The sequence below is a fragment of the Macrobrachium nipponense genome, chromosome 47 (assembly GCF_015104395.2).
Source record: "Macrobrachium nipponense isolate FS-2020 chromosome 47, ASM1510439v2, whole genome shotgun sequence".
Taxonomy (NCBI): Eukaryota; Metazoa; Arthropoda; class Malacostraca; order Decapoda; family Palaemonidae; genus Macrobrachium; species Macrobrachium nipponense.
The window spans coordinates 6,655,857-6,664,892 of record NC_087222.1 but is presented as its reverse complement, the minus strand read 5'-3'; positions in this window follow the sequence as shown (position 1 = coordinate 6,664,892).

The window sequence follows — 9,036 nt, the reverse complement described above, 5'->3', positions numbered from 1 at the left end:
ACTAACAATATCATTTTCGTACATGCAACTTCCCCGGCAGATATATACTGAGCTGATTGAACACCCTTGTGGAGGGCAAGAGACAGTTACATCCTAATTTATTTATGAATATAAGAAACAGGGAAACAACATACGTTGTAGGTATATAAAAAACAACCTTGGTTCCTACCTGATTGGAGAAACTTCATTGATGCTGTCTTATGAGTCTGCTTGCATCAGAGTTTTTCAGAGAGGGATGAGACCTGTGACTGATAGCCCTTTCGGATCATGCCAATGGGGCTTACCCGCTTACATGGCAGAGCCTTTTCTTGGATCGTCCCCAAGGGGGCTTTTGACCCACTTACATGGCAGAACCGACCTTGACCTGTATCATACCAACGGGGGCTAACCTCTTACTGATAGAGCTTTAGGTAATAAAGACACTACAAGGAGCATAACGACCAATCCCGATCACCTGACCACACTAACATGTTAGAACTACGATTTGAAAGGGGTCAAACTCCGTGACCCTCTTTCAATCGACCAATAAAAAACGCACCAAAAACCATTAAAAACCCTAACCTAATAAAACTAAAAAGGATTGGGTTCAGCTCCCTGTCCCAGCAACGAATCCGCAGATACGTACGCTCCTAGAGTAAAGCATTGTCGTACGTCACTTGAATGTCTCTCAAGTAATGGGATGCAAAGACTAAATTGCATCTCCAAAAGTTGACAGTCCACTAGAGTCTGTATCGACAAGTTCTTGTGGAATGCCAAAGAGGTAGCGACTGCTCTTACCTCGTGAGCTTTAACTCAAGGAGGTCCAGTTGTTCTTCTTTTCACGCTAAATGGCTTCCTTGATTACATCTCTGATGAAGAACGCCTGAGCATTTTTTGAGATTTGTCTTCCGGGATCTCTAACTGAGCACCATAAACTCTCCTTACTCCCCTTTAGTTCGTTCTTCCTTTCTAAGTAGAACTTAAGGCTTCTAACTGGGCAAAGAGCCCTTTCTCGCTCTGTACCTACTAGAGACGAAAGTCCTTTTACCTTGAAGGTTCGAGGCCAAAGGTTTTCGAAGGGTTTTCATTCTTCGCCAAAAACATCGGTTTGAAGGAACAGAACGCCGAGTCGTTCCTGAAGCCAACATTATGTTCTAAGGCTTGTAGTTCGCTTACTCTTTTTGCTGAGGCTAGCGCGACCAAGAATAAAGACTTCCTTGTTAGATCTCTGAACGTAGCCTTACAGGGAGGTTCGAATTTGGGGGTCATCAAGTACTTTAGGACCACATCTAAGTTCCAACTAGGTGCTCTAATACCTCTGTTCTTTGACGTCTCGAAGGATTTAATCAGATCATGTAAATCTTTGTCTTCCCCAATGTTAAGGCCTCTATGCCTGAAGACTGAAGATAGCATACTTTTATAGCCCTTAATTGTAGAGACTACTAGATTACATTTTTCCTTCATTTCAAGTAAAGGAGGAAATCAGCTATATCTGTCACAGAGGTACTGGAAGAGGATATCTTCTTAGTCCTACACCATCTGCGAAACACATCCCACTTCGACTGGTAGACTCGAATAGTAGATGGTCTTCTTGCTCTTGCGATTGCTTTCGCAACTTCTCGAGAAAAACCTCTCGTTCTGACAAGTCCTTCGATAGTCTGAAGGCAGTTAGAGTGAGAGCGGGCAGGTTTTTTGTGATACCTGTGTCGAAGTGGGGTTGTCTGAGAAGATCGCTCTGTTTGGGAGAGATCTCGGAAAGTCTACTATCCATCCCAGTAGCTCTGTGTACTAGTTTTGCGCTGGCCAGAACGGGGCTATGAGGGTCAGTTTGGCTCCCTCTGCTGCTGCAAACTTCCTTACTACTTCCGAATATGATCTTGACGGAGAAAATCATACCCGTCTATTCCGGACCAATCGAGGATGGCCGTCCACCGAAATCGCCCTTGGGTCGGCGATCGGGGAGCAGTAACTTTCCAGCCTGTTGTTCCAATGGGTGGCAAAAAGATCTATATTTTGATCTCCCCCAGAGGTTCCATAGTCTGTTGCATACCTCCTGATGCAACGTCCATTCTGTAGGCAGTACTTGGTCTCTCCTGCTCAGAAGGTCGGCGTCTTACATTTTTGTCCCCTCCCCCCCTTGAATGAATCTCGTCAGGAGAGTGATTCTTCTCTCTTCTGCCCAAAGCAGGTAGTTCTCTTGCCTTGTTGTAAAGGGAGAACGAGTGCGTCCCTCCTTGCTTCTTGTTGTAAAAGGGAGACGAGTGCGTCCTCCTTGCTTCTTGATGTAAGCTAAGGCTGTTGTGTTGTCCGAATTGATCTGTAGGACTGAACCATGAGATCTGAGCCTCGAAGTGTATGAGAGACAGGTGAATCGCTGTTAATCCTCATATTGATTGCCAGGACAACCTGTTTCTCCCCTCCAGGTGCCTGACACTTTTCTCGTCCCTAGAGTGGCTCCCCACCCCCGCATCTGAGGCGTCGGAATACAACACTAGCCGAGGGTTCGGAACGTGAAGGGATACTCCTTCGTTGATCCTGCACGGATTCATCCACCAACGAAGGTCCTCCTTTATTTCCTTCGTGATCTGGAAGGAATCGGACAGATTTTGGGATCTCTGATCCCAATGTTTCTCTTAGATAGAACTGTAAAGGCCTTAGGTGAAGCCTTCCTAGAGAAATGAACTGTTCCAACGAGGAAGGGTCCCCACCCCAGAAGACTCATCCATTCCCTTGCGGAACATTGTTCTTTCTCTAGGAAGGTTGCTACTTTTTCCAAGCAGCGGTTCTGTCTTTCCTGTGATGGAAATACATGAAAACCCCGAGAATCCATCCGAATCCCCAGATAAACAATGTTCTGCTGGGGAATCATCTGGGATTTCTCGAGGTTTACCAACAGTCCCAAGGACTGTGTTAAACTCCAGTGTCAGCTTTAAGTCCTCCTGACATTGACTCGCGACTGTGCTCGTATCAGCCAGTCGTCTAGATACAAGGATATTCGAATCCCTTCGAGATGAAGCCAGGAGCCAGCACATTTTTCATCAGTCCTGTGAACACTGAGGGGCTGTTGAGAGCCGAAGCATAGGGCCCGAAATTGAAATACTCTTCCTTGAGCCATAAATCTGAGGTATTTCCTGGAAGACGGGTGTATTGGCACGTGGAAATAAGAAAGCATCCTGCAGGTCCAGGGATACCATCCAGTCCCCTGGACGCAGGGCTGCTAACACCGAGGCTGTCGTCTCCATTGTGAACTTCCTCTTTGCTACGAACACGTTCAGGGCGCTCACGTCCAGAACTGGCCTCCAACCTCCTGAACTTTTCGGAACCAAGAACAGGCGATTGTAAAACCCCTGAGAAGAGAGATCTTTTACTTCCTCTATGGCTTCCTTGTAAAGCATCTGCTCCACGAGATGTAGAAGGGCTTGTTTCTTGACAGAATCCTTGTAGTTTGCTGTCAACTCCCTTGGAGTTGTAGTTAAGGGAGGTTTTTCCCTGAAGGGGATTAAATATCCTTTCTTTAGGGATGGATAGGGACCAGGCATTGGCACCTTTCTGTGCCAAGTTTCGTAAAAGTTTAGAAGCCTGGCACCCACTTTTGTCTGGAGGACCGCAGTCTCACTGGGTCTTGACGAACGGCCTTCGAGAAGACCTTCCTCTCTTCTCAGATCGTCTACTTCTGAGAGAAGATCTAGGGGTAGACCTTCCCTGAAAGGGCTGCTGGAAGGGAACTTTCTCCTTCCTCGAAACCTGAACAGCAGGTTTTAGCCTTTTAGCTGACTGGGCCAACAGGTCCTGTGTGGCCTTTTCTGATAAGGTCTTCGATATATCCCTCACTATTTCCTGAGGAAAAAGGTGACTAGAGAGGGGCACGTATAACAGGGAGGATTTCTGCAGAGGCGAAACAGATTTCGTTAAGAAGGAGCTAAACACTGCCCTCTTCTTCAATATACAGGATCCAAAAAGGGATGCCACTTCATTGGAGCCATCCATAACCGCCTTGTCTAGGCAGGTTAATACGCTGCCCAACTCTTCCATGGTAACGAAGTCTGGTTCTTGAGACTTCTTGGCTAAAGCTCCCAAAGCCCAGTCCATGAAGTTAAAGACTTCGAGAGTCTTGAACAGGCCTTTGATGAGATGATCAACCTCACACATTCCCCAAGAGGCTTTTGCAGAATGCAGAGCACGTCGTCTTGACGAATCTACAAGAGCGGAAAAGTCCGCATCTGAGGACGAAGGGAGTCCCAGGCCCATTGGCTCCTTGGTGTCATACCACTTACCTGGTTTTCCCGTCAGCTTAGAAGGAGGACAAGCGAATACCGTCTTCCCTGCTTCCTTCTTAGATCTGAGCCAGCTCTCGAGGCTCTTCAGAGACTTTCTCATAGAAAGAGTAGGGGTCATCCTGACGAAGGAGGAGGACTTCGACAGTTTCGTACTAGATAATAAAGATCCCGGAGAAGGGGGATCCGACGGGCGTAGCGAGTCTCCAAACACCTGCAACAAAAGAGAAGCAAGTCTCTTATAATCCGAAACTCCTGCATCTTTGGAGATCTCTTCTTCCGAAACTTCTTCCAAAAGCGATGCAGGCGAAGAGGGCTTTGCCTTTTCAGAAGACCGATCCGGAGAAAGAAGCCTTTTTCTTTCGTGAATCCTAACTGTAGGAGAATCAATGTCCCCTTGCTGGATATCCGAAACCTTGTTTCTATCCTCCTTCCTGCACGAGTCCTGGAGCTTCCCTATACTCGGGCTTCTGCTCTGCTCCTTGGGTGCCTGCTAGGAGAGGCGCTTGCGTCTGAATCAGACGCCTGTGAGGCGAAGAGCGCCTGCGAGGAGAAAGGAGAACATCCTGTTCCTGGCGCCAAGAAGGAGAGGTGCTTGCGTCCTGGTGAGTGCGCCTGGGCCAAGAGGAGGAGGCTCTTGAAGAAAGGCGCTTTGCGTCCTGTGAGCTGCTGGTAATGGTCGAGGAAGGAGAGGCATTTGCGTCCTGATGAGGACGCCTGGAGGGCGAAATGCGCCTCGAGGGAGAAAGGAGAACCCTTTGTTCCCGTCGTCCAGTAGCGGAGACGTTTGCGTCCTGGTAACTGCGTCTAGCAGGCGAATAGCTCCTTTTCCCTTTGCGTCCATCCGGAGAGGCGCTAGATTCTCTCCTATCCCTCCTGGGAGGAGAAGAACACTTGTCGAAATCGAGGCGCCTATTCGGTGATACTCTTGCGTCCTTAGAAGGATATCTATAAGATCCTACGGGACTCCTGATTCCTGGGTACTTGCCAGAGGGAGAGGGTTGTTCCTTCGGGAAAAGTCTAGAGGACGAACGAACGCTCCTTCCTTCTTGCGGAGCTCTGAAAAGAGAGGGGCTCTCTTCTCTCCCGGAGCTCTTAGCCGCACGAATTCTCTCACGAGAAATCGCGAATCAGGCTCCTGATACTTGCCATGAGAGGCGTAATCGTCTCTAGAAAAACTCCTGGGAGAACTCTTGCTCGTAGGAGTTTTCCGATTAGCTTTCTTAGCAGGAGAGGACACACGAGTCCTGTCATATCCAACTGAAGAAGGTCTCGCTGGGGACGAAAACCTTTCAGGCGAGGAGTGTCTGCTAACGCCAGGGCGCCTACTCTCTGAGGCTCTCCTAACAGAACTCTTGATGGGAAGAGAAACGTCTTTCTTCCTAGAAGAGCCTTCAGAAAGAACTCCTACTAAGGCAGACAACTGCTGTTGGAGTCCTACCAAGACTTCCTTTGTCTTGTGTGCGAAACCTTCCGGAGAAGAGTCAGGAGATCTCGTAGCTCTCTTCTTACGAGCAGGAGAATACTCCGGAAAAGGTTCAGGACTGGAATGCAACGCTTCGCTTGCTGGCGTTTTCCAGGTCCTCTTAAGAGGACGCGACTTAGAAGCAGAACTCCATCCTCTTCTTGGAGACGAAGTCTGAGTCCGAAAAGCACTTCCTGAGGACACTTTTGCAGTAGCTGTCCTTGGCAGCCTGGGAAGCGGCTACAGGATCTGCCGAAGGGACGCCTGACCGTTGGGAATACTCTACATCCCCCTTGCAGCTTTCGACATTCCTCCTCCCTTGGTCATGGGAGTCTGAAAGAGGTCTAGGCCTAGGAGCAATGCGGAGTCGGTCAGACGCCCCCTCCACTTCACTGGGGACACTGCACAAATCACTGCACACATCACTGCGCTTACCTGTCTCCTTCATTGCTTGCAGTTGCGATTTCAAGCTGATTATTGAGGCTCTCATTGCAGCCATTTCCGTAAACGCATCTACAGGTTCGCTGCTGGGGGAAGGGGCTGAAACCAAACTATGAGCAGGTGAATTAACAGCTCAATAGAGCAGGATCTACTTGAGCTTCTGATGGAAGCCCTCCTAACTCTATCTTTCTCAAGTTTCCTTACATAAGAAGCCAAGGTCTTCCATTCCACTTTCGTTAAACCCTCACATTCCAGACAGGTGTTAGTCGCAGAACAATCATTCCCCCTACATTTTTTACAGACCGTGTGAGGATCCACCGATGCTTTCGGTAGCCTCACCTTACATTCCTCTTTCGTACACACTCTAAATACAGGTGCCACGTCAGACATTTTAAAGAGTATCCAAACCAAAATCCAAAAAACGGTCCACGATAAGCGTATGCCAAAACCAAGATCAATGTACATACCAAAGGTCAAACAAGATAATCCTCGGCCAACGAGAAAAGAATTCCAAAGCAGGAGGACCACAACGGTGTTGTTGCTACTGGCGACAGAAAATTCTATTAGAAAACGTGAATGTTCCTATTCCCTCCACCCACCCAGCGGCGGGAGTGGGCTGGTCACCTGACCTACCTGTCGCGTGTGCCGCGAGTTTTGAATTCTGTTGGGACGTCAGAGACTATAGTTAAGTATATATCTGCCGGGGAAGTTGCATGTACAAAACCAAAGGTTCTCCAACAGAAGGTGCTGCAAAGGCAAGCCAGGAGTTAGCCGGGAGAAGCAGCTTGTCCGATCTGTTGGCCCTATGTGAACTCTCTTGCCCGGAGACAAGATTGTTCACCTGGTCCAACACAACCTCGGACAAGGAAGACCAAGGTAACCCCACAGAAGCTCTGGGTTCGTTCTTAGGACCCCAGAACGCCTCCAACTGCAAAGGGTGGTCAGAATGAGTTACCATCGATCCTTCCCTTGGGTCATTGTGCCAATGAATCAGCGCGATGACCTCCGCAAAAGACCTCTGAATCTTGGGAGTGACTGCATCCTGGGGAGAGGGACCGTCAAGTCCTTTCAGAGCAAGTCCCTTCCTCGATCCTCTTCCTTTAAAAGGAAGAACCCCAACAGACCCCTTTTGATCTCCTCGAACCACTTGAGCGTACAACCCCTTGGCTCCCAAAACTGTGCCGGGAACGTACACTGTTGTGGCCGAACTGTGAGGAGAACACTCCCCACAGTTCCACCTGGTCGCCTATCTTCTCCCAGTGTATCCCAAGGAAGTTGAAGGGACAGGTGAGGAAGATCTGACGCTCCTGCTCGGTCTGTTAGCAGAACTAGCAAATGGAGCGGGCCACAAACAATCACCAACCCTTGGTGATGATCGGCTCGCAGGTGGAAAGGAGTATTCTCCCTGTGAAGAAGCACTCCTCCGAGGATGGTAGCGATGCTCTCTCACGTCAGAGAAAGCGCTACTCGATGCCTGGACTGTACGATCACACTCACGGGACATACAATCGGGCAAAGAATAACGTCCATCAGCGTGATGAGAGTGGGTACCGTCCTAACGACGCGTCACAGTCTCCAAAGAGGCTGAAACCTCTCAAAGAAGTCTGAATGGGTGACCTCCTACCTGTCTCGCCGTGTGCATGATCCTGTGGGACCATAACGTCACTCCTGGGAGTTGAGTGATCGCTATGCAAGCGCTCATCAGCAGGGCATAAGTCAGCTGAGCGACTCAGCCATTCCTTCCGCACCAACTTTATGATGGGGTTAGCAATTAATATTGATACAACAATATTTTGAAAAATATTTTTTAAACATGATATTGTAATGATACATTAAGTTGTTCATACTTACCTGGCAGATATATATATAGCTGCATTTTTCCGAATCCGACAGAAATTTAAACACTTACGACACACGCAGTGGGAGTCAGGTGGTTAGTACCCTTCCCGCCGCTGGGAGGCGGTATCAGGAATCATTCCCATTTTCTATTCATAATTATTTATTTCCACTGTCTCCTGAGGGGAGGTGGGTGGGTACTTGATTATATATATCTGCCAGGTAAGTATGAACAAACTTAATTGTATCATTACAATATCATTTTGTGTTCATGAAACTTACCTGTCAGATATATATATAGCTGAATCCCACCTTTGGTGGTGGGAGTAGACAGAATAGAGATTTTAGGAAACATATATATGCAGATAATTGATATCTTGATTCCTTACCTGTTAGCATAGCTGACTTCGAGGTTACTGCCGCGTAAGTTTGCTTGTGCTACTAGAGTTGCCAGCGAGGTAGAGACCTATATAGCTGGTGCACTCCAGATGATCTGTCAACAGGGGCGAGACCCACGACGTGACTAGACCATAGACCATACAAATGAGGGCAACGAAGTAAAAACCAAACCACCTGGCGTAGCCTACCAAAAGTATCCCACATAGACTAAGCTAATGGAAGGGAGATCCGCCGCAGGCGGTTCAACCCCACAACCATAACACAAGTTAAAAACTCCCCTAAACCATTAAAGGATAGGATGAGCGCTACCTCCTGCCCCCGAAACAGTGTCTGCAGCGACGTATGGTCCTAGCGAGTAACAATTTTCGTATTTGCTTTCACCTCCCGCAGGTAGTGTGAAGCGAACACCGAATTGCTTCGCCAATAAGTGGCGCTCAAAAATGTCTTTTGATTGCCATATTCTTGTGAAAAGCCACCGAAGTAGCAATAGCCCTCAACTCGTGGGCTTTCACTTTCAGAAGCTCCATGTCACTTTCACCACACTTTTCATGGGCTTCCTTAACCGTACTTCTTAAGAGAACGCCAGTGCATTCTTCGACATCGGAAGATCTGGTTTTTTCACAGAGCACCACAAGTTCTCCG